At 46.9% G+C, this 22210-nt stretch overlaps 1 long non-coding RNA gene, 8 other non-coding genes and 2 pseudogenes across 9 annotated transcripts; 3 read left to right on the plus strand and 8 right to left on the minus strand.

The window, feature by feature from the left end:
* Window positions 1-794: 794 nt before the first annotated feature.
* LOC122388563 lies at window positions 795-913 on the minus strand. Its single transcript, XR_006257826.1, has one exon. It is a non-coding gene; the product is annotated as a 5S ribosomal RNA (ribosomal RNA).
* A 1125-nt stretch (window positions 914-2038) lies between these two features.
* LOC122388560 lies at window positions 2039-2205 on the plus strand. The gene has a single exon (XR_006257823.1). It is a non-coding gene; the product is annotated as a U1 spliceosomal RNA (small nuclear RNA).
* Window positions 2206-2658: 453 nt separating this feature from the next.
* Window positions 2659-2776, minus strand: LOC122388559 (annotated as a pseudogene).
* A 1441-nt stretch (window positions 2777-4217) lies between these two features.
* Window positions 4218-4336, minus strand: LOC122388572. The gene has a single exon (XR_006257833.1). It is a non-coding gene; the product is annotated as a 5S ribosomal RNA (ribosomal RNA).
* Window positions 4337-5475: 1139 nt separating this feature from the next.
* LOC122388566 lies at window positions 5476-5607 on the plus strand (annotated as a pseudogene).
* Window positions 5608-7301: 1694 nt separating this feature from the next.
* Window positions 7302-8665, minus strand: LOC122388551. The gene is made up of 2 exons (XR_006257815.1): window positions 8540-8665; window positions 7302-8129 (listed from the first exon to the last, which is right to left on the minus strand). It is a non-coding gene; the product is annotated as an uncharacterized LOC122388551 (long non-coding RNA).
* A 3127-nt stretch (window positions 8666-11792) lies between these two features.
* On the minus strand, window positions 11793-11911 carry LOC122388552. Its single transcript, XR_006257816.1, has one exon. It is a non-coding gene; the product is annotated as a 5S ribosomal RNA (ribosomal RNA).
* Window positions 11912-13359: 1448 nt separating this feature from the next.
* LOC122388557 lies at window positions 13360-13478 on the minus strand. Its single transcript, XR_006257821.1, has one exon. It is a non-coding gene; the product is annotated as a 5S ribosomal RNA (ribosomal RNA).
* A 6706-nt stretch (window positions 13479-20184) lies between these two features.
* LOC122388561 lies at window positions 20185-20351 on the plus strand. The gene has a single exon (XR_006257824.1). It is a non-coding gene; the product is annotated as a U1 spliceosomal RNA (small nuclear RNA).
* A 459-nt stretch (window positions 20352-20810) lies between these two features.
* LOC122388558 lies at window positions 20811-20933 on the minus strand. The gene has a single exon (XR_006257822.1). It is a non-coding gene; the product is annotated as a 5S ribosomal RNA (ribosomal RNA).
* A 916-nt stretch (window positions 20934-21849) lies between these two features.
* Window positions 21850-22016, minus strand: LOC122388567. Its single transcript, XR_006257829.1, has one exon. It is a non-coding gene; the product is annotated as a U1 spliceosomal RNA (small nuclear RNA).
* Between the last annotated feature and the right edge of the window lie 194 nt (window positions 22017-22210).

Raw genomic sequence — 22210 nt, forward strand, 5'->3', positions numbered from 1 at the left:
TTACTCTTTGCTCTACAAATGGGTACAGACCACCGTTTAAGTAATGTGCGGTTTGACTAATCTCAACAGATGGCTTTGACTGACAATTCTTATTTACGGAGTGATCCACGAGTTGGCCAAAATATAAACTTGAGGCTGCAGTGATGGCGACACTGCAAGCTACATCCCAAATTTCATTGTAGCCTGGTAAATCGTTCCTAAGCTAGAAGCAAAGCGTTACCACGATTGAAACCACACATTTTTTCTGCGATTGACTGTGCTTGCAGCACAATTTAGAACGACTTGGGCAGAAAGACCCTAATCAAGCTTGCAGGATCGTCTATGCACGTATAGGTATGTCATGCCTGCAGCCTGATGTATCAAAACGCCACTGCCATGCCCTGAGCAAATGTAATGGTTTACGTGTTGACTGTTGACGCTGTTTTGTCTTTTTGCTTCAGTGACCATATCAAAGCGACTGCACAAGAAAGCTGGAAAGCGGCACAACACAGTTGGACCTGACTCAGGTCAAATCTCGAGAAAGAAACTGCATTTTCAGGGCAGGTCACATCACTGCCGTTTGACGACAACGCGATCTCCGCAATGTGAAACAATGGTGCGCTAACGTCTTTGACTCTTTGGCGATGACTTAAGTGCCAAGAGTCTTTCACTACGGAGAAGAAGCTTGCGAAGTATTAAGTTGAGTCCAAACAACTCTGAAGATGTTTCCAGAATGCTCCGCGAAGGCCATACCGAAAAAAAGCATTCAGTGAAAACTGTAGACGATCATCACAGCCCTACTGAAAAATCGAAAATGACAACGACACCCGGTGTTCCCAGGCGGTCACCCATCCAAGTACTAACCGGGCCCGATGCTGCTTGACTTCAGTGATCGGACGGGAACTGGTATTTTCAGCATGGTATGGTCGTTGCCAACAAACGTGGTCCGGCTTCACCACCGACATCTGTAACACAAAAGATGACGTCACAGCACTCCTACTCACCTGAACCCCAAATACCATAGTCATTTCCACGTCCTGAGTGGTCACTATAAAGTTGACGTTATTCATTCAGCAACCGTCGTAGTTGCACTGTTAGCTTTTAGAGTGGCGACAGCTAAAACATGAAGCGTGTCCCGGGTCTTTGCCTCGCCCTGGAATGTGGCATGTCCTGTTCCCTGCTATCTGCCATGTACCCTGTTCTCTTCCCTGCTCTCTGAACTATGCCCCTTATACCCTGCCCTGTGGCTGTGTCATGCCTCGTGTCCTTCCCTGTTCCCTGTAATGTCAAATATAGGTACCCAGCTTTGAACTCTAACCTGTCCAGTGCATACCTTGTGTCCTGCTCAGTGCCCTATGCCCTGCTCTCCACCATATTGCGATCTTACGAGGCTCGTCTCAATTGATCTCGAATGAGAAGTTTCAGCATTCTCATGCAAGTCACTCATGAAATATGATAGCTGGAGAGGCGGCAAACTTCTCCAACATCCGATAGGTGGCGGTGGTGTAGCCCGCTAGCCCACTGTTATCGATATACCTACTACCAACGGCTTATAGATGGCGGTGGTGTAGCCCGCTAGAGCCCGCTGATGTCACTCTATGCTATGGGAGTCAATAGGTACTTGAGTCATGTTCATGTTACGACCTTCAAATAAGTTAGCATTTGTAATATTCTGGGTAGTTTAATGATTTATGAGCTGCACTGGTAGGCTTGTATTGTATTAGGTAATGATTGACCATGATAGACCAGCACTCAGCAGGTCATTGGTCTATCGGTCCATAGATTACTCTCTGAACTATAACTTAATATACAGCTCATAGAGGGCAGTTTTGTACTGCACCAAATTCTATGCTGAGTTTTTAGAAAATGTGCCGTAACGTTTTTCTGAATCTTAAGGTGAACAATGCTGACAAGGGGTTCAGAACCATCAAATTTTTGTAAAGCAGCATGCGCCCTTAACGTTTTGTGTCAGCTTTAGGCTATCCTATGAACTTCTAGTTGGAAGAACGTACTCCTCAGTCACTATGGGATATATATGGAAAAATCGGCGGCGAAAATCATACTTACCTGGCTCAGGGGATACCGTGATCATGAAGGCGGTTCCCCCAGGGCGAGGCCCTTCCATTGCACTTCGGTTGGGTTGACCCCTGCGATTATCCCAAATGTGGATAACTCGGGAGTACAATTTTTGTTAGCGGGGTAGGTTGCGTTCGCGCTCCAACCCTTTTTAATTGCAGATATGTGAGGAAGTGAGATTTCAAAGTTGAAATGTATATGTGTACTGTATCAGCGACAGTTCGGCACCAACACTGCCAGTGCCTTATATACAGAAGCACATAGCACAGTGTCGCAAATAGTACCATTTGTTACTTCCATTTATCGTTGCTCCTAGACCCCAGTACCCACATTGTGTATAAAAAGGTATGCCTACTTATGTTCATAAACATCTGCTAACGCCATTGCCATGCCCTGAGCAAATGTAATGGTTTACGTGTTGACTGTTGACGGTTGTCGGCGTTGCTGTTAAGTTGTCCTAAACAATCATCACATCTCATCAATCATAAAACAATCACATCAATCGTCACGAAAAGCCGTAATCGCCACGCCATATGTGGAAGGCTTTTGATGTCAATTCAATTCATACATGCATACATACAATACAGGCCCCGATTGATGAAGCGAAAATGACAACGGTGTTCCCAGGCGGTCACCCATCCAAGTACTAACCGGGCCCGATGCTGCTTGACTTCAGTGATCGGACGGGAACTGGTATTTTCAGCATGGTATGGTCGTTGCCAACAACATGGATCCAGCTTCACCACCCATATCTGTAGCACAAAAGATGACGTCACAGCACTTCTACTCACATGAACCCCAAATACCATAGTCATTTCCACGTCCCGAGTGAATAAGATGGTTTCAATGTTGACGCTAGTCATTCAGTAACCGTCGTAGTCACTGTTAGCTTTTAGAGTGGCGAAAGCTAAAATATGAAGCGTGTCCCGGGTCTCTGACAAAATGGGACAAAGACGCTATAAGGCAGCAGGCGCACTGGGTCTTTAAAGCATGAACCGACAGCTCGGCAAGTCACGTATGACGTAAAGCAAATCTGCAGCATGAGTAACTTGGGCATCCCGGTGAGGCCCATGTTCCCACCAATAAGTTATTTAGTCTTGACATTAGGCTCCGTAGCACCCTATATAATTTCTCATTGCTCTACCAAAAGGTACTTGCAGCACATTCGGAACGACTTGGGCAGGAAGACCCTAAGCATGCTTGCGGAAATCGTCTATGCAGGTTGTGATAGAATCGTTTGGTTTCATGAATTGGTATAATGTGTCGTGCTGTGTGTTGTGTGTGTTTACCTTTGAGCGTGTGTGTGGGTGATCCGGGACCGGGGGACCGGCGGGCCGCATTTCCTGCGCTCGCAGCGCTAGTTTTATGGCGCGCAGCTGTGTTTGTAGTGTACCGTGAACCGCGCCGGCCCCGCGGTGGCAGTTGGCACCGCGACACGACACGATGACTTGTTGAGGAATACGGCGTTTGAGAGATGTCTGGGCTTCTTACATCAAGTATGCGTAGATACATGTATCTACGCATACAGGTATGCATAGACCATGTATCTACATAACATGTATGTTACATACATGTTCCGTCAACATAGGTACTCTTGCTTCACTAACGCTTCTTTCAGTTCACCGCTTATGTAAGTTAAAAATGGGTTGGAGCGCGAACGCAACCTACCCGCTAACAAACCGCCTTCATGATCACTCATATGTATGTCATGCCTGATGTATCAAAACGCAATTGCCATGCCCTGAGCAAATGTAATGGTTTACGTGTTGACTGTTGACGCTGTTTTGTCTTATTGCTTCAGTGACCATATCAAAGCGACTGCACAAGAAAGCTGGAAAGCGGCACAACACAGTTTGACCTGACTCAGGTCAAATCTCGAGACAGAAACTGCATTTTCAGGGCAGGTCATACCTATCACTGCCGTTTGAGGACAACGCGATCTCCGCAATGTGAAACAATGGTGCGTTAACGTCTTTGACTCTTTGGCGATGACTTCAGTCCCAAGAGTCTTTTACTACGGAGAAGAAGCTTGTCAAGCATGAAGATGTTAAGTCCAAACAAATATGAAGATGTTTCCAGACTGCTCCGCAAAGGCCATAACGAAAAAAGCATTCAGTGGAAAATATAGACGATCATCACAGCCCTCACTGACAAAGCGAAAATGACAACGACACCCGGTGTTCCCAGGCGGTCACCCATCCAAGTACTAACCGGGCCCGATGCTGCTTGACTTCAGTGATCGGACGGGAACTGGTATTTTCAGCATGGTATGGTCGTTGCCAACAATCGGGGTCCAGCTTCACCACCCACATCTGTAACACAAAAGATGACGTCACAGCACTTCTACTCACCTGAACCCCAAATACCATAGTCATTTCCACGTCCTGAGTGGTCACTATAATGTTGACGTTATTCATTCAGTAACCGTCGTAGTTGCACTGTTAGCTTTAAGAGTGGCGACAGCTAAAACATGAAGCGTGTCCCGGGTCTTTGCCTCGCCCTGGAATATGTCATATCCTGTTCCGTGCACGTGCTATCTGTCATGTTCCCTGTTCTCTGCCCTACTCTCCGAACTATGCCCCCTATACCCTGCCCTGTGTCATGCCTCGCGTCCTTCCCTGTTCCCTGAACTGTCAACTGTGCCCAGCTCAGAAGTCAGAACCCTGACCTGTGCAGTGCACACCTCGTGTCCTGCTCAGTGCCCTATGCCATACTCTCCGCCATATTGCGATCTTACGAGGCTCGTCTCAATTGATCTCAAATGAGAAGTTTCAGCATTCTCAGTCACTCATGAAATATGATAGCTGGAGAGGCGGCAAACTTCTAAAACATCCGATAGGTGGCGGTGGTGTAGCCCGCTAGCCCACTGTTATCGATATACCTACTACCAACGGCTTATAGATGGCGGTGGTGTAGCCCGCTAGAGCTCGCTGATGTCACTCTATGCTATGGGAGTCATTAGGTACTTGAGTCATGTTCATGTTACGTCTTGACTGAAATATCTTCAAATAAGTTAACATTTGTAACATTCTGGGTAGTTTAATGATTTATGAACTGCACTGGTAGGCTTGTATTGTAGTAGGTAATGATTGACCAATGACCATGATAGACCAGCAGGTCATTGGTCTATCGGTCCATAGATTACTCTCTGAACTATAACTTAATATGCAGCTCATAGAGGGCAGTTTTGTACTGCACCAAATTATATGCTGAGTTTTTAGAAAATGTGCCGTAACGTTTTTTTTCTGAATCTTAAGGTGAACAATGCTGACAAGGGGTTCAGAACCATCAAATTTTTGTAAAGCAGCATGCGCCCTTAGCGTTTTGTGTCAGCTTTAGGCTCTCCTATGAACTTCTAGTTGGAAGAACGTACTCCTTAGTCACTATGGCATATATACGGAAAAATCGCCGGCGAAACTCATACTTACCTGGCTCAGGGGATACCGTGATCATGTAGGCGGTTCCCCCAGGGCGAGGCCCTTCCATTGCACTTCGGTTGGGTTGACCCCTGCGATTATCCCAAATGTGGATAACTCGGGAGTACAATTCGGCCCCCAGTCAGAGTCGTTGGTAGCGTCAAGCGCCGGTGACGTCACGCGCGCTTGACTTTTCCCTTCACTTTTCCCTTCACCATTGTTAACAATGGGGGAAACGGCAGTTTTGGCCCAACTTCGATTTAAGATATTTTGCTTGAAATTGAGAATACAAATATGAAACTTGGGGCATATTGAAGCATAATTAGTCCTTTTTCCAGATCCGTATCGATTTTTGCCATGTCTTGATTGCAAACAGGGAAAAATCGCAGTATTTAACACTCCAGTCCGCCTATCCTTTAAGATGGGCATACGTGATTCTAATGGGTTTATTCATTCTGGACATGGCGTTACGTGCTTGCGGTTCTGGCACCACTGTTTGGACAATGGAAGATTGCACCATAGCTCTGACATTGCTTCATTTCGCTTCCTGTCACCTAGTCAGGTCACGTGATCCGGCCCGCGCGGGGCCGCTAGGGGATATCATATCTGGGCCCTGGGGTGCTTTCGGTACCCGGAAAATATTGTCCCTCGGTTATTATCCGTCGGAGAATTATTGGTGAGCGCCTATCTTCAGCATGTCTCGTTGTCGCGATACCGAACGTGATCCCCGATAATTCTCGCTGATCCCGGTTAATTCTCCCCGATTTTCCGGATGCCGAAAGCAGGGTTGGACATCCCCTCGGTATCTTTTATGATAGCGGAGAGACGGCGGCGCCCAGCGTTCGCGTTTAGGCATCGAGTTCGCATTTACGTATTGGGCGCCGCCGCCGCAATGCGTTATATACATGACACAAGTATTTTTAATGCCTTGTACCTGTACAGGTATTGTATATGTACAGGTATTACGCTCGATAACTACACGTTAGCTCGTACGGCATAACAAGCCCTTCGTTTGTTGCATCTAAAACACGAACACACGCAATATTTTTGCATCCAATTGCTCTGGTCTTTGTCGTTATTAAGTCACTGAATTAGTCCGATTATCGATTATCACAATGCGCATTATAGAAAAGTTATCAGGAACAGAGCTGTATTCAGCGAGGGGAGGGGTTAGTGGGTAGACGGAATCACATCTCCATCACATCACATATCATCTTACATCAGACGACATCACATCTCTCCCTTGAGACAATTGTTGCGGACAATAACGGAAATCAACAAATACTGTGCAACATGAAGCTCAATTGTCCCCTCGCCCGCGGTAAGAGATTGCGCCCCACCGAACTTGGAGGCGACGCCGCGCGAGGCGCCTTCGGCGTGAGCGTCGGGGAGCGTCGGGGACAGCCTCTACCGCAGGTGGCTGCTGGGCGCCGGCGGCGGGCAGAGGCGGCGCTGGGCGGCGGCAGCGGTGCCGCCAGCAGGCGCTGGCCGTCGATCATCGCAGATGTGTGCAACATGAAATGGCTCGTTGCCAGCAAACAGTCAAGCTAGTTTAAGGGAAACGAATCATGAAAACGATGCATCACGACACGGTCGAGAACAATTAGGGCTCCTAGGCGACATCACATCATTTCCGCCCTCACTGTACACGGACGCATTTTCGAGCATCTGTCACAAATTGGACCCAGTTCGCCGTGTGGAGACGGTAGCTAGCAGAAGGTCTGGAAACTCGAGTCAGGCACAAACTGAACGACTACCCAGCTGTAACAAAAAAGAAAGGCTCAAGAGATCAATAAATAATATCGCGATGTAATGAATGATGTGTGCCTCTGCCAATCTGTTTATTGTGCGTGGTGACGCAGCTTCCGCACCTTCCGCTTAGCCAGCGTCTCCGCACGTCGAGTCGAGTTCGCTGTTCGCAGGCGGATAAAGGTTCGCACACGAACGAACACTTTCAGGATTTTGTCACACTGCACGCCCCGCGAATATTTCTCGGCCATCATACGGGTGGCGTTGCGGATGACGCCGCGCTCTCGACTGAGCTCATCGGGGTGCATCGCGTGGTAGGCACAGAAACAGGTCTCGAGCTCCCTGCACAGTTCCAAGAAAGACTCGGTGGGAACAGTCATGCCTCCAACACTGCGCAGCCGCGTCCACAGTGCCTGGACAGGGACGTCCTCGGCATGGGCGGAGGGTGCGCCGAGGGATCGCGGGCGCTTTCGCGCAACGTAACCTGCGACGTGAGCCAGAGCACTGTCGGACGCCAGCACTCCGGTTTCACAATCACGGGCACCAGACGGCTGACCCGGGATGTGGACTGAACCTGCCTCTGCCAGCAGGGAGACCAGCTCGCTAGTCTGGTTCACGTGGCTCCATTACCTGTTCAGGTTCACCCGTGTCATGGCACGCCTCTCCGAGCTCGGCGTCCAGAAGCTCCCGTTCTGCCTCCTCCTCAGCATCCGGCGACGGCTCGTCGTCCGGCTCCTGCACCAGGTGTTCAGTCCCCTCCGGGATCTCCTCCGTGGGCGCGGGGCAAACCTCCTCCAGCTCCAGCAGCTGCGGAGGCGGCGGCGGCTCCTCGTCGAGCTCCGGCTGCGCCGCAGGCACGGCGTCGGGCTCCGGCTGCGAGACGTCAGGCACGGCGTCCGTCTGGTACACCTGTTAGGACAAAACGATCATCAGAACAAGAAAGGGATTTCAAAATACAGAAGTAACTTTAGCTATCATGGGTGCTATCAGCTATTCATGTGAGCATGGGTGGGGGTGGGGGGGGGGGGGGCCTGGGTGCAGATGTGTTTCATTCATGTGGGTGAGTACTGATTGTAACTAATATTCTACAATCCACAGGTACTGTGCTATAAAGGAATTACCAATTTTTATTCCTGACTTTATAGTAACACTGAGCTTGAGGAGGATATTCTTAACCAATCTTCCACCAATATTGGGCAATGACAGGAATTAAATCTATGTTTCAAACTGCACCTATTTTCTAGTAAAGTCATATACATGTGTACATAAATAACATACTTGAAATGTATCTGAAATAAGTTAAATAAGATACGACGTACTTTGAAGGCTCACACTTCGTCTGTACAGATGCATCTGAATGCAGGCATTCTTCTGCTTGGAGTGATGAGTCTTTGGGAGCTGCTTGTTCTCCTTCTTCTTGCACCTGCCTTGACTCATCTTCCTCTCCACCTCTCTGCATGGGTGGAGAACCTGCCCCGGCCACCCCGGCCGTGGCCGGGGTAACTTTCAGCCTACCCCGGCGCGGCCGGGGTAACTTTTCCACTCTTGTAAATCCTAAAAGCTGTCACCATACGAGAAAAGAAAACTGTCGTTTTTCGGATGTTGACTGCCATGGGCGTAATACTGCAAATCAGGAGGGTATTTAGTATTTACACTATTTAAGTACTCAACTTACCATGCGGTGGCGTTGAGCCCTAGGACCCGCGTGTGGTTGCCAATGCCAAGATTGCTCTCAAATCGTGTTCAGTTTCGAAAATTTGGCGCGCCTTCGGCGCACTTTTTTAGAACCACTGCTTGACCTCACTGCCTTCGACTGGCCTGCCACAAACCGCAGCCATACCGTCAGGGCGTAGCCGTCAGGATGCTCATACACCGAGCGTCCGTCACGCGTCGAGCTCGGACTGTTGTAACCGGAACGCGTGCTCTCGCCACGCGGAGTCCAACGCTCAAGCGATTGAGCTACGAGACCGGGACCGGTCGATATCCCTGGATAGACTCCCTGTTTGTCTTAGCCACCCAACATTGAAAGAGACTGTGTCCCTGGATATCAGTGACCCATTTCAGTGCTTTGGTTCGAACGTTCAATTTTCTCTGTAAAGCTCCTATGAGGTGAGCTGTCATCTTTTTGTAGCTATTTTGAGACACAATAAAAAGCTGAAAACGCAACATTTACTCATAATGACACATGATAGATATGGATTGGATATGTTGTGAAATTGCATAAGTTTAAGTAAAAAATCACTTAAAAGAAAATCGCCTTTTCAATTATCGCCAACAATGTTATGAATGATACAATGTCGGATACAACGCTCACCCTTGAACAAACACAACGTCCATTATTCCATTTCCATGGGTCAGAATAGCGAATAGGGGTTTGTTTATGATGATCGTTGACAACAACGTGAGCTTAGTCGCGTCTTTCCGACTATCGGTCGCCGGCCGGGGTAACTTTTTCAAACATTCTCCACCCATGCCTCTCTGTGTAGCAGCACCACTCCTTGGTGTTGTGACTCTGTAAAAATAACCAACTTTAGTAACAAACCCTTACTGCTAAATACGTGAAATTAATGATGTCTATTCTAGCTGGTAACTCAGAGCTAACAAGAAGTTCAAAATTAAGTTGTTTGTTCAGCTGAGCTTTCCTTATAACAAAAAAGGCAAAATGGGGTAATTTTGACTATACCCAACTATCCATCTGATCTGATCTGAGCTGAGCAACTTCATCCCTGTCCCTGCTGGTGGGAAACTCATTTGGTATCAAACTTACTAAGACAGGCACAAAAATTGGTAGGTTAGGTATGGAAAACAAAACAAAACTTATCATGGAAAAGGTGAGCTCTCCATTCATAAAACTCTAACCTTCCATTCACAGCACATGCTTATACATATCTACACCTTAATGTATTGCCAAAAAAGGTCCCTCAAAAATGGGTTATTCACCAATCCGGACAGCTGAAAAGAGAGCTGTCCGTAAAGTGTATACAGATTTGCTATTCAACCGATAGGTAAACTCATAAATATCTGATGGGCACACTTAAGGCCTGGCTACTCTACCTAGGTATGCGTTTTCTGCATGCGTTTTTTGCAGGTTTGCGTGTTTTGTGAAATATCGATCTAGAAACAAAAGACATAATTTAACTTTAACATTAGCTATATACAAAAGTTAATAAAACTCTTATATTAACTAAATTATAATACCAAAACATATCACAAAAACATTGTTTTTACTACAACAATACTACGCAAAACCCGCAAACCCGCGAAAACCGCATGCAGTGTAGTCAGGTGAGGCCTTTACCTTGGAGGACGAGTCAGGTTCCTGGATGGGACTGATGTAGGTAGCAGCTTCATGGCAGAATACTGCGGAGGCAACTTAAGCAGTTCTGACCTGAGGCCTCTTTCATAGTCAGCAGTTAAAAAAAGGCGAAGAACACAAACAATACTGGCAGAAGTTCTTCGGAAATGGCTCCCCTCTTTTAATGATCTGCCATCATCACCTTGCCATCACTTCATCCGCTGGGAACTTGTGATATTTGGTGCCGGGCGCCTGGTTATTTCTTCTCCTGGACCCATTTCTACACGAAGGTTCCGCACAGTAAACCATCATAGAATTTAAATCATCAGCAATCAGAAATCAAAGCAAAATGTTATCAATCACCAACTGATGCCCCATGAGCACCACGCAACAATCCACGATGCCTATGAATAATAAATATATCCGCGGACGGACCGCGTTTAACTTTCAAATGTCCCGAAAACCAATATACCTTGCCAAAAACATTCGACGTGGTTTGATCTAGTGCATTATACATTTTCGTTAACAAGGTAAAAATGATGTAATTTTGACGTCATAAAACACATCTTACACGTTAGTCTCACAGTCTTATTATTGTTATGACGCAATCAAACTAATGCTAAACTACGACCTCAGCTGAATATTTGCGTCAAGATATGTTTCATCTGCGCAATGTTTGTCGTGATTAAGTGCTTCCATATCTCAAACTCTGACCGTACCTGTTATTTATAGGTATCTTGGTACAATTTTTGTTAGCGGGGTAGGTTGCGTTCGCGCTCCAACCCTTTTTAATTTGCTGATAAATGAGGAAGTGAGGTCACAAAGTGGAAATGTAAATGTGTTGTGTATTAAGACAGTTCGGAATCGGCACCAACACTGCCAGTGCCTTATATACAGAAGCACATAACAGTGTCGCAAATAGTATGTACCATTTGTTACTTCCATTTATCGTTGCTCCTAGACTCCAGGGTATACCCCAGTACCCACACTGTGTATAAAAAGGTATGCCTACTTACGTCATGTTCATAAACATCTGCTAACGCCATTGCCATGCCCTGGGCCCCTGAGCAAATGTAATGGTTTACGTGTAGACTGTTGACTGTTGACGGCGTTGCTGTTAAGTTGTCCTAAGCAATCATCACATCTTATCAATCATCAAACAATCACATCAATCGTCACGAAAAGCCGTAATCGCCACGCCTTATGTGGAAGGCTTTTGACGCCAATTCATACATGCATACATATGTACAATCAGGCCCCGATTGATGAAGCGAAAATGGCAACGACACCCGGTGTTCCCAGGCGGTCACCCATCCAAGTACTAACCGGGCCCGATGCTGCTTGACTTCAGTGATCGGACGGGAACTGGTATTTTCAGCATGGTATGGTCGTTGCCAACATGGATCCAGCTTCACCACCCATATGTGTAACACAACAGATGACGTCACAGCAGTTCTACTAACATGAACCCCAAATACCATAGTCATTTCCACGTCCCGAGTGAACAATGGTTTCAATATTGACGCTAGTCATTCAGTAACCGTCGTAGTCACTGCTAGCTTTTAGAGTGGCGAAAGCTAAAGCATGAAGCGTGTCCCGGGTCTCTGCCAAAATGGGACAAAGACGCTAGGCAGCAGGCACACTAGGTCTAAGTCTTTAAAACATGAACCGACAGCTCGGCATGTTACGTATGACGTAAAGCAAATCTGCAGCATGAGTAACTTTGGCATCCCGGTGAGGCCCATGTTCCCACCAATAAGTTATTTAGTCTTGACATTAGGCTCCGTAGCACCCTATAGAATTGCTCATTGCTCTACCAAAAGGTACTTGCAGCACATTCGGAACGACTTGGGCAGGAAGACCCTAAGCATGCTTGCGGAAATCGTCTATGCAGGTTGTGATAGAATCGTTTCATGAATTGGTATAATGTGGCGTGCTGTGTGTTGTGTGTGTTTCCCTTTGAGCGCGTGTGTGGGTGAGCCGGGACCGGGGGACCGGCGGGCCGCATTTCCTGCGCTCGCAGCGCTAGTTTTATGGCGCGCAGCTGTGTTTGTAGTGTACCGTGAACCGCGCCGGCCCCGCGGTGGCAGTTGGCACCGCGACACGACACGATGACTTGTTGAGGAATACGGCGTTTGAGAGATGTCTGGGCTTCTTACATCAAGTATGCGTAGATACATGTATCTACGCATACAGGTATGCATAGACCATGTATCTACATATTATGTATGTTACATACATGTTCCGTCAACATAGGTACTCTTGCTTCACTAACGCTTCTTTCAGTTCACCGCTGATGTAAGTTAAAAATGGGTTGGAGCGCGAACGCAACCTACCCCGCTAACAAACCGCCTTCATGATCACTCATATGTATGTCATGCCTGATGTATCAAAAGTAAAACGCAATTGCCATGCCCTGAGCAAATGTAATGGTTTACGTGTTGACTGTTGACGCTGTTTTGTCTTATTGCTTCAGTGACCATATCAAAGCGACTGCACAAGAAAGCTGGAAAGCGGCACAACACAGTTGGACCTGACTCAGGTCAAATCTCGAGACAGAAACTGCATTTTCAGGGCAGGTCATACCTATCACTATTCACTGCCGTTTGAGGACAACGCGATCTCCGCATTGTGAAACAATGGTGCGTTAACGTCTTTGACTCTTTCGCGATGACTTCAGTCCCAAGAGTCTTTCACTACGGAGAAGAAGCTTGCGAAGCATGAAGATGTTAAGTCCAAACAAATATGAAGATGTTTCCAGACTGCTCCGCAAAGGCCATAACGAAAAAAGCATTCAGTGGAAAATATAGACGATCATCACAGCCCTCACTGACAAAGCGAAAATGACAACGACACGCGGTGTTCCCAGGCGGTCACCCATCCAAGTACTAACCGGGCCCGATGCTGCTTGACTTCAGTGATCGGACGGGAACTGGTATTTTCAGCATGGTATGGTCGTTGCCAACAATCGGGGTCCAGCTTCACCACCCACATCTGTAACACAAAAGATGACGTCACAGCACTTCTACTCACCTGAACCCGAAATACCATAGTCATTTCCACGTCCTGAGTGGTCACTATAATGTTGACGTAATTCATTAAGTAACCTTCGTAGTTGCACTGTTAGCTTTAAGAGTGGCGACAGCTAAAACATGAAGCGTGTCCCGGGCCACTGCCTCGCCCTGGAATGTGTCATATCCTGTTCCGTGCACGTGCTATCTGTCATGTGCCCTGTTCTCTTCCCTGCTCTCCGAACTATGCCCCCTATACCCTGCCCTGTGTCATGCCTCGCGTCCTTCCCTGTTCCCTGAACTGTCAACTGTGCCCAGCTCTGAACCCTGACCTGTGCAGTGCATACCTCGTGTCCTGCTCAGTGCCCTATGCCCTGCTTTCCGCCATATTGCGATCTTACGAGGCTCGTCTCAATTGATCTCAAATGAGAAGTTTCAGCATTCTCAGTCACTCATGAAATATGATAGCTGGAGAGTCGGCGAATTTCTCCAACCTCCGATAGGTGGCGGTGGTGTAGCCCGCTAGCCCACTGTTATCGATATACCTACTACCAACGGCTTATAGATGGCGGTGGTGTAGCCCGCTAGAGCCCGCTGATGTCACTCTATGCTATGGGAGTCATTAGGTACTTGAGTCATGTTCATGTTACGATCTTCAAATAAGTTAACATTTGTAATATTCTGGGTAGTTTAATGATTTATGAAGTGCACTGGTAGACTTGTATTGTAGTAGGTAATGATTGACCATGATAGACCAGCAGGTCATTGGTCTATCGGTCCATAGATTAGGTACTCTCTGAACTATAACTTAATATACAGCTCATAGAGGGCAGTTTTGTACTGCACCAATTTCTATGCTGAGTTTTTAGAAAATGTGCCGTAACGTTTTTCTGAATCTTAAGGTGAACAATGCTGACAAGGGGTTCAGAACCATCAAATTTTTGTAAAGCAGCATGCGCCCTTAACGTTTTGTGTCAGCTTTAGGCTATCCTATGAACTTCTAGTTGGAAGAACGTACTCCTCAGTCACTATGGGATATATATGGAAAAATCGGCGGCGAAACTCATCACAGGCTAAGGTGATCGTTAACTTGCTTCGGCAGTTGGCATTTCACGGGTTTGTTTTGAGAGCTCTCCTACGCGCGTCCCCACCCCTCACATCAAACCTTTTACCACTTGTTCCAACTCAACCCCCCTCACTGCCCACAACCGCATCCAGTTGCCCCACGATGGGGAAGCGGCGCCGTCAGCGCCCGCTATCCGACTCCTATTCCGAATCCGACTCTGACTCCCCTCTAAATCCGACTCCTCCCCCTGCCATGGACACCGACTCCCGTCCGACCGTCAACCCTCCCTCCTCTACCCACCCTTCGACTGATCTACCCGGTACCGACCCTCGCTCGTCCACTGACCACGCCCTGACCGCTGACCTGACCTCTGACCCCGCCCGGCACTCTGACCCTCGCTCGTCTACCGACCTCGCCCGGAGCCATGACCCTCGCCCGTCCACCGACCACTCCCGGAGCTCTGACCCGCGCACGAACTTGGCCAACGCACCTGCCTGTGATTCGGTTGATCGCTCTCCACTCGAACCGTACTTGTCTCTCGACGGCTCCTTTCTGGTTGTTAAGGCTACCGATAGCGACTTCTCTTTCCGGAAGATTAACGTTTTCTGGCCTCAGAAGCAGATCGCTGCTATCTGTGGACAGCATGGCCAAGACATAGAAGCTCCAGCTAACGGCACTCTCGTCATCAAAACACACAATCGAAGGGACACAAAAGCACTCCTGAAGACAACCATGTTCTGTGGTCAGAAGGTGACAGTCTCTCTCCACCAGTCTCGCAACTCCTCGAAAGGCACGATTTTCGCCCCCGAACTGCGCCACATGTCCGAAGCTGAGATCTTGTCCGAGCTGAGAGGAGAGGGAGTGTCCCACATCAGACGACTGACGACCTTCCGTGATGGCCAGCGACGGGACACCAGCTTGCTGGTCCTCACTTTCGACACCACGACCCTGCCCGAAAAGATAGCCATCGGTTGGCTCAAAAAAGATGTCCGGGTGTTCATCCCAAACCCACTCCGGTGCTTCAAGTGCCAACGATTTGGACATGGTAGCTCCACTTGTCGCCAGGCTGCTCGCTGTCAGAGATGTGGTGAGGCTCCTCATGAAAACTCCGAATGTACTAAGCCAGTCTCTTGCTTGAGCTGTGGTAGCCCCGATCACTCTGTCTCGTCCTCACAGTGCCCCACGTGGAAGAAAGAAAAGCGTATCTGCGAGATCAAAGCTCAGTCCGGCTGCTCCTACCCCGACGCTCGTCGCCGTGTGGAAGCCGAAACAGCCACTCCGGCTCCTGGTCGGTCTTATGCCAAGGCCGCCCGTACAGAGACCACCTCATGCAGTACTCAGACTGACCCGATCTCAGCACTCCCCCCTCTTCAGTGTCTGAAACCCCTGACTGCCTCTACGAACACATCTACGAACACCAACGCCGCAACCGAGACCATTTTTGGTGACCCAATGCCTTCCTCCCCTCCCGACTCACAGCCCGAGGTCTCACAGGAGATCGGTCAGCAGCCAAAGCCCTCCACCGGAGCTGGTCGCTCCACTGCAGGATGGATGAGGGTCCAGCGCACGAAAGGATCCCGCCCCCAGCCTCCATCAGAGGATAGACAGTCCTCAGGCACACGCACGTCACGTCCACCTATCCGAGTAGCAATGGGCCACAACCGTGCGTCTAGTTGGGCTTCGCCCCGTCGTGGTGTAACAAACAGGTACTCACTCTTAGAACAACAATAAACAACATACTCCAGTGGAACTGCAGAGGCCTAGTTTCGAACTGGGCCGAAAGCAAAATGATCTTTCTTCTACTAGCACCCATAGTAATAGCGCTACAAGAAACATGGTTACTTCCAACCGATCCATATAACTTTTCGCTGTTCAACTATTCGTTATATCGATACGATGAGACTGAAGGAGAGCGGCGCCACGGCGGCTCCGCTTTATACATCAACAATGACTACGTACATGATTTGATAACGCTCAACACTCCATTGCAAGCGGTGGCTTGCACTATCCGTTTGCACGGACGGAATTTAGACATTTGCTCCATCTACATTCCTCCGAACACAGATAACCACACACTTGAAAGAAATCTCAACCGTCTAATAGCACAGTTCCGACATCCATTTCTCTTACTCGGAGACTTTAATGCCCACAGTCCGATGTGGGGCCGCAACATTAGAGTACCCGATGATCGCGGTGAAATAGTTGAACGCTTTCTCGACACGAATCACCTGGTTCTCCTTAACACAGGAGAAAACACACATTTTTCTTTAGCACACAACAGTGAATCTGCAATCGATCTTTCGATATGTTCTCCACAAATCGCTGCCCTTTTTGATTGGATAGTGGATACAGATGTTCACCACAGTGATCACTATCTAATCAAGCTTTGTACAACTTTCCGATCTGATGACGATGCTACTTCCGCTTTTATTCCTCGGTGGAATTTGAAGAAGGCAGACTGGGCTAAGTTTCAAGAGTTTTGTGCGGTTGACCACGAACAGTTTCATTCTCCAGAACAAGGGATCACCTTCTTAACAAACACAATTTTGTCAGCCGCAAACAACTCGATTCCAACCACGACGCCACCAGGAAGGAAACGAGTTCCATGGTGGTCTTCGGAAGTAGCTAGGGCGTTGGCCAAACGGAAAAGGGCTTTTCGAAGATACCTGCGGCTCCGCGACGAGGAAAGTTTAATTTTACGTAACAGAGAAAGAGCAAAATGCAGAAGAATCATCAGAGAAGCAAAAAAGGCATCTTGGCGATCCTTTTTATCACAATTCAACACACAGACGCCACTTAGCAAAATATGGTCACTGGTCCGATCGCTTTCCGGAAAACGGACGTTTTCCAGCCTTCCAATACTTCACATAAATAATGCAACCATTACGGAACCACAACAAGTAGTAAATACAATAGCAGAGACATTTTCTCGCTACAGTTCGACTACGAATTATAGAGCGGGATTTATTGAAGAATTCAGAAGAACGTCTACTCTACCTCCGAATGCATTTAGGTCCAACAACACAGAAGCTTATAACGACGCTTTCTCCTTATCGGAACTACTTGATGCGATCTCCTCCACCGGAAACACATCAATAGGGCCAGATAAGCTACACTACTCTTTCTTCCGACACTTACCCGACAATACTTTGAATTTCATGCTATTTACTTTGAACGAGTTGTGGACAAGATGTGTTTTTCCAGAAGAATGGCGATCGGCAAATGTTATCCCTTTGCCTAAACCTGGGAAAGATAGGAGAAATCCCGAGAATTATCGTCCGATATCGTTGACTAGCTGTTTCGGAAAAATATTTGAACGGATGGTGGGTAAAAGACTTGAATGGTTTTTAGAGACAAATAATTTACTTTCAAAATTTCAGAGTGGTTTTCGAAAAAATCATTCCACATATGACCATATTGTACGATTAGAAACAGACATCAGGAAGGCATTTAAACACAAAAGACACACAACTGCAGTATTTTTAGACATATCCAGAGCATATGACATGGTATATAGACCTGCACTGATTTGGAAACTACATCGTCTTGGCTTACGAGGACACCTGGCTCATTATCTAGTAGGATTTCTTTCTGGTATGCGCCACTTTCGATTACGGTGTCGCTCTCTGCACTCCAATATCTATTCACTTGAAAATGGTTTGCCGCAAGGAAGCTGTTTATCTCCAATTTTGTTTAATATAATGATTAACGATCTCTTCGACACAGTTCCTCAAGGTATTAGCTACTCTTTATTCGCAGACGATTGTGCTATCTGGTGTACAGATTCTGATTCTGAACACTCCATTCCTAGATTACAGATAGCTTTGAATAACATAGATGGATGGTCTCGAAAAAATGGTTTCGTTTTCTCACCAGCCAAATCAGCTGTCATGACATTTACGAAAAATACTCATATGCGTGATACATCCCATCTTCGGCTTTCTGGCAACATTATTCCACGTGTAGCTTCATTTAAGTTCCTTGGAATAGTTTTGGATTCTCGACTTAGCATGGTAAAACACGTACAACATGTTAAAGCCAAATGCTCCAAGCGTCTGAATTTATTCAGGTGCATAGCAGGCACGGAGTTTGGAGCGGATAGGAAAACAATGCTTCGATTGTACAAGGCCATAGTTTTGCCCATCATAGAATATGGAGGAGTTATTTATTCAGGGGCCAGTGAAAATACACTTAAAAAATTAGACACCATACAGAACACCTTTATTCGTATCGCCATTGGCGCCATGAAGACCACTCCAATTCCATCTCTTCAGGTTGAAGCGGTCGTACCTCCCCTGCAAATTCGAAGAATGGAACAATCATTGCGCTTTATAGCAAAACTTTCATATCATCCATATCACAGCACATACCCATCTCTTCGTGTGTTACCCTTCATACATCACAATTACTTAGGTCCGGCAGAGAGAAGATCCGGCCTCACTATTGCTTCTCGAGGTAGAAAATTTTCTACTGACTTAAACTATATCCAACCAAACATTTTACCACTTCCGAAGCTTAACATAGTACCATGGCGTAGAAAAGACAGGGAAGTCTTATTCCTTTTTGATTGCTCGAAAAAACATATGACAGTAGAAGAAGTACAGCAACAATTTTACCAAGTACGTGAGCAATTCCAGGACTTCCACTTCATCTACACAGATGGTTCGAAAAGTGGTCATCGCACGTCCAATGCAATTTTCTACAATAGTGATGAACAAATAGTATCTCAAATCCGCTTACAAAATGAAACAAGTATATTCACCGCAGAACAGCACGCGGTGCTTGAGGCACTGAAACTCACACAAAACAAACAATGGAACAAAGTAGTAATATGCACCGACTCCCGATCGGTTATTCAATCTTTACAAAGTAAACATCCGTCATCGCCATTGCACATACACATATATAACTTACATCAAACATTATCAACGAATGGTGTACAAATCAAGTTTATTTGGATCCCTGGGCACAGCGGCATACATGGCAATGTCCAAGCCGACAAATACGCCAGAAATGCACTAGCACTTACTCATATCACAAATATTCCAATTGAATATCAAAGCATTAAAACAGTTCTTAGACAAAAAACACTTCGTCTTTGGAGAAAGCAATGGTTGGAGGTAACTCGAGCAACGCAACTTCGTCGTATTAAAAAAGATATTACTGAATGGCAGAGTTCAAGCAGAAACAATAGGGAAGAAGAAAAGGTATTAGCTCGGCTCCGCTTGGGACATACTTGGTACACACACAGTTACATTTACAAACACGATGCTCAACCAACATGTAATGCATGCCGAACCCCGGTTACAGTCGAACACATAATCATCAAGTGTCAAAAATACGAAAGGGAAAGGCACCAACTCCGGAACCATTGCAACAGGCACGGTTTACCATTCACATTGGCTACAATTCTTGGAGACTCAGAAGACGGTTTGCAAGATCTTTTATTCCATTTTCTTCGAAACATAGATCTTTTCACAAGGCTATAAAAAATCCACAGTTTAGTATAGAATAACACAACAAGGGCATGAAATGGTCAGTATGGCCGAAATGCCCAAAATTCAAAAATCAATCAATCAATCAGCGAAACTCATACTTACCTGGCTCAGGGGATACCGTGATCATGAAGGCGGTTCCCCCAGGGCGAGGCCCTTCCATTGCACTTCGGTTGGGTTGACCCCTGCGATTATCCCAAATGTGGATAACTCGGGAGTACAATTTTTGTTAGCGGGGTAGGTTGCGTTCGCGCTCCAACCCTTTTTAATTGCAGATATGTGAGGAAGTGAGATTTCAAAGTGGAAATGTATATGTGTAGTGTATCAGCGACAGTTCGGCACCAACACTGCCAGTGCCTTATATACAGAAGCATATAGCACAGTGTCGCAAATAGTACCATTTGTTACTTCCATTTATCGTTGCTCCTAGACCCCAGTACCCACATTGTGTATAAAAAGGTATGCCTACTTATGTTCATAAACATCTGCTAACGCCATTGCCATGCCCTGAGCAAATGTAATGGTTTACGTGTTGACTGTTGACGGTTGTCGGCGTTGCTGTTAAGTTGTCCTAAACAATCATCACATCTCATCAATCATCAAACAATCACATCAATCGTCACGAAAAGCCGTAATCGCCACGCCATATGTGGAAGGCTTTTGATGTCAATTCAATTCATACATGCATACATACAATGCAGGCCCCGATTGATGAAGCGAAAATGACAACGACACCCGGTGTTCCCAGGCGGTCACCCATCCAAGTACTAACCGGGCCCGATGCTGCTTGACTTCAGTGATCGGACGGTCGGGAACTGGTATTTTCAGCATGGTATGGACGTTGTCGAAAACGGGGGCCCAGCTTCACCACCCATATCTGTAACACAAAAGATGACGTCACAGCACTTCTACTCACATGAACCGCAAATCCCATAGTCATTTCCACGTCCCGAGTGAACACGATGGTTTTAATGTTGACGGTAGTCATTCAGTAACCGTCGTCGTCACTGTTAGCTTTAAGAGTGGCGACAGGTAAAACATGAAGCGTGTCCCGGGTCTCTGCCAAAATGGGACAAAGACGCTAGGCAGCAGACACACTAGGTCTAAGTCTTTAAAGCATGAACCGACAGCTCGGCAAGTCACGTATGACGTAAAGCAAATCTGCAGCATGGGTAACTTGGGCATCCCGGTGAGGCCCATGTTCCCACCAATAAGTTATTTAGTCTTGACATTAGGCTCCGTAGCACCCTATATAATTTCTCATTGCTCTACCAAAAGGTACTTGCAGCACATTCGGAACGACTTGGGCAGGAAGACCCTAAGCATGCTTGCAGAAATTGTCTATGCAGGTTGTGATAGAATCGTTTGGTTTCATGGATTGGTATAATGTGTCGTGCTGTGTGTTGTGTGTGTTTCCGTATGAGCGCGTGTGTGGGTGATTCGGGACCGGGGGACCGCATTTCCGGCGCTCGCGGCGCTAGTTTTATGGCGCGCAGCTGTGTTTGTAGTGTACCGTGAACCGCGCCGGGCCGGCGGTGGCAGTTGGCACCGCGACACGACACGATGACTTGTTGAGGAATACGGCGTTTGAGAGATGTCTGGGCTTCTTACATCAAGTATGCGTAGATACATGTATCTACGCATACAGGTATGCATAGATCATGTATCTACATAACATGTATGTTACAAACATGTTCCGTCAACATAGGTACTCTTGCTTCACTAACGCTTCTTTCAGTTCACCGCTTATGTAAGCTAAGAATGGGTTGGAGCGCGAACGCAACCTACCCCGCTAACAAAAATTGTACTCCCGAGTTATCCACATTTGGGATAATCGCAGGGGTCAACCCAACCGAAGTGCAATGGAAGGGCCTCGCCCTGGGGGAACCGCCTTCATGATCACTCATATGTATGTCATGCCTGATGTATCAAAACGCCATTGCCATGCCCTGAGCAAATGTAATGGTTTACGTGTTGACTATTGACGCTGTTTTGTCTTATTGCTTCAGTGACCATAATAACCATATCAAAGCGACTGCACAAGAAAGCTGGAAAGCGGCACAACACAGTTGGACCTGACTCAGGTCAAATCTCAAGACAGAAACTGCATTTTCAGGGCAGGT

This window comes from Amphibalanus amphitrite, unplaced genomic scaffold (genome assembly GCF_019059575.1).
Source record: "Amphibalanus amphitrite isolate SeventyFive unplaced genomic scaffold, NRLGWU_Aamphi_draft 000326F_arrow, whole genome shotgun sequence".
NCBI classification, from domain to species: domain Eukaryota; kingdom Metazoa; phylum Arthropoda; class Thecostraca; order Balanomorpha; family Balanidae; genus Amphibalanus; species Amphibalanus amphitrite.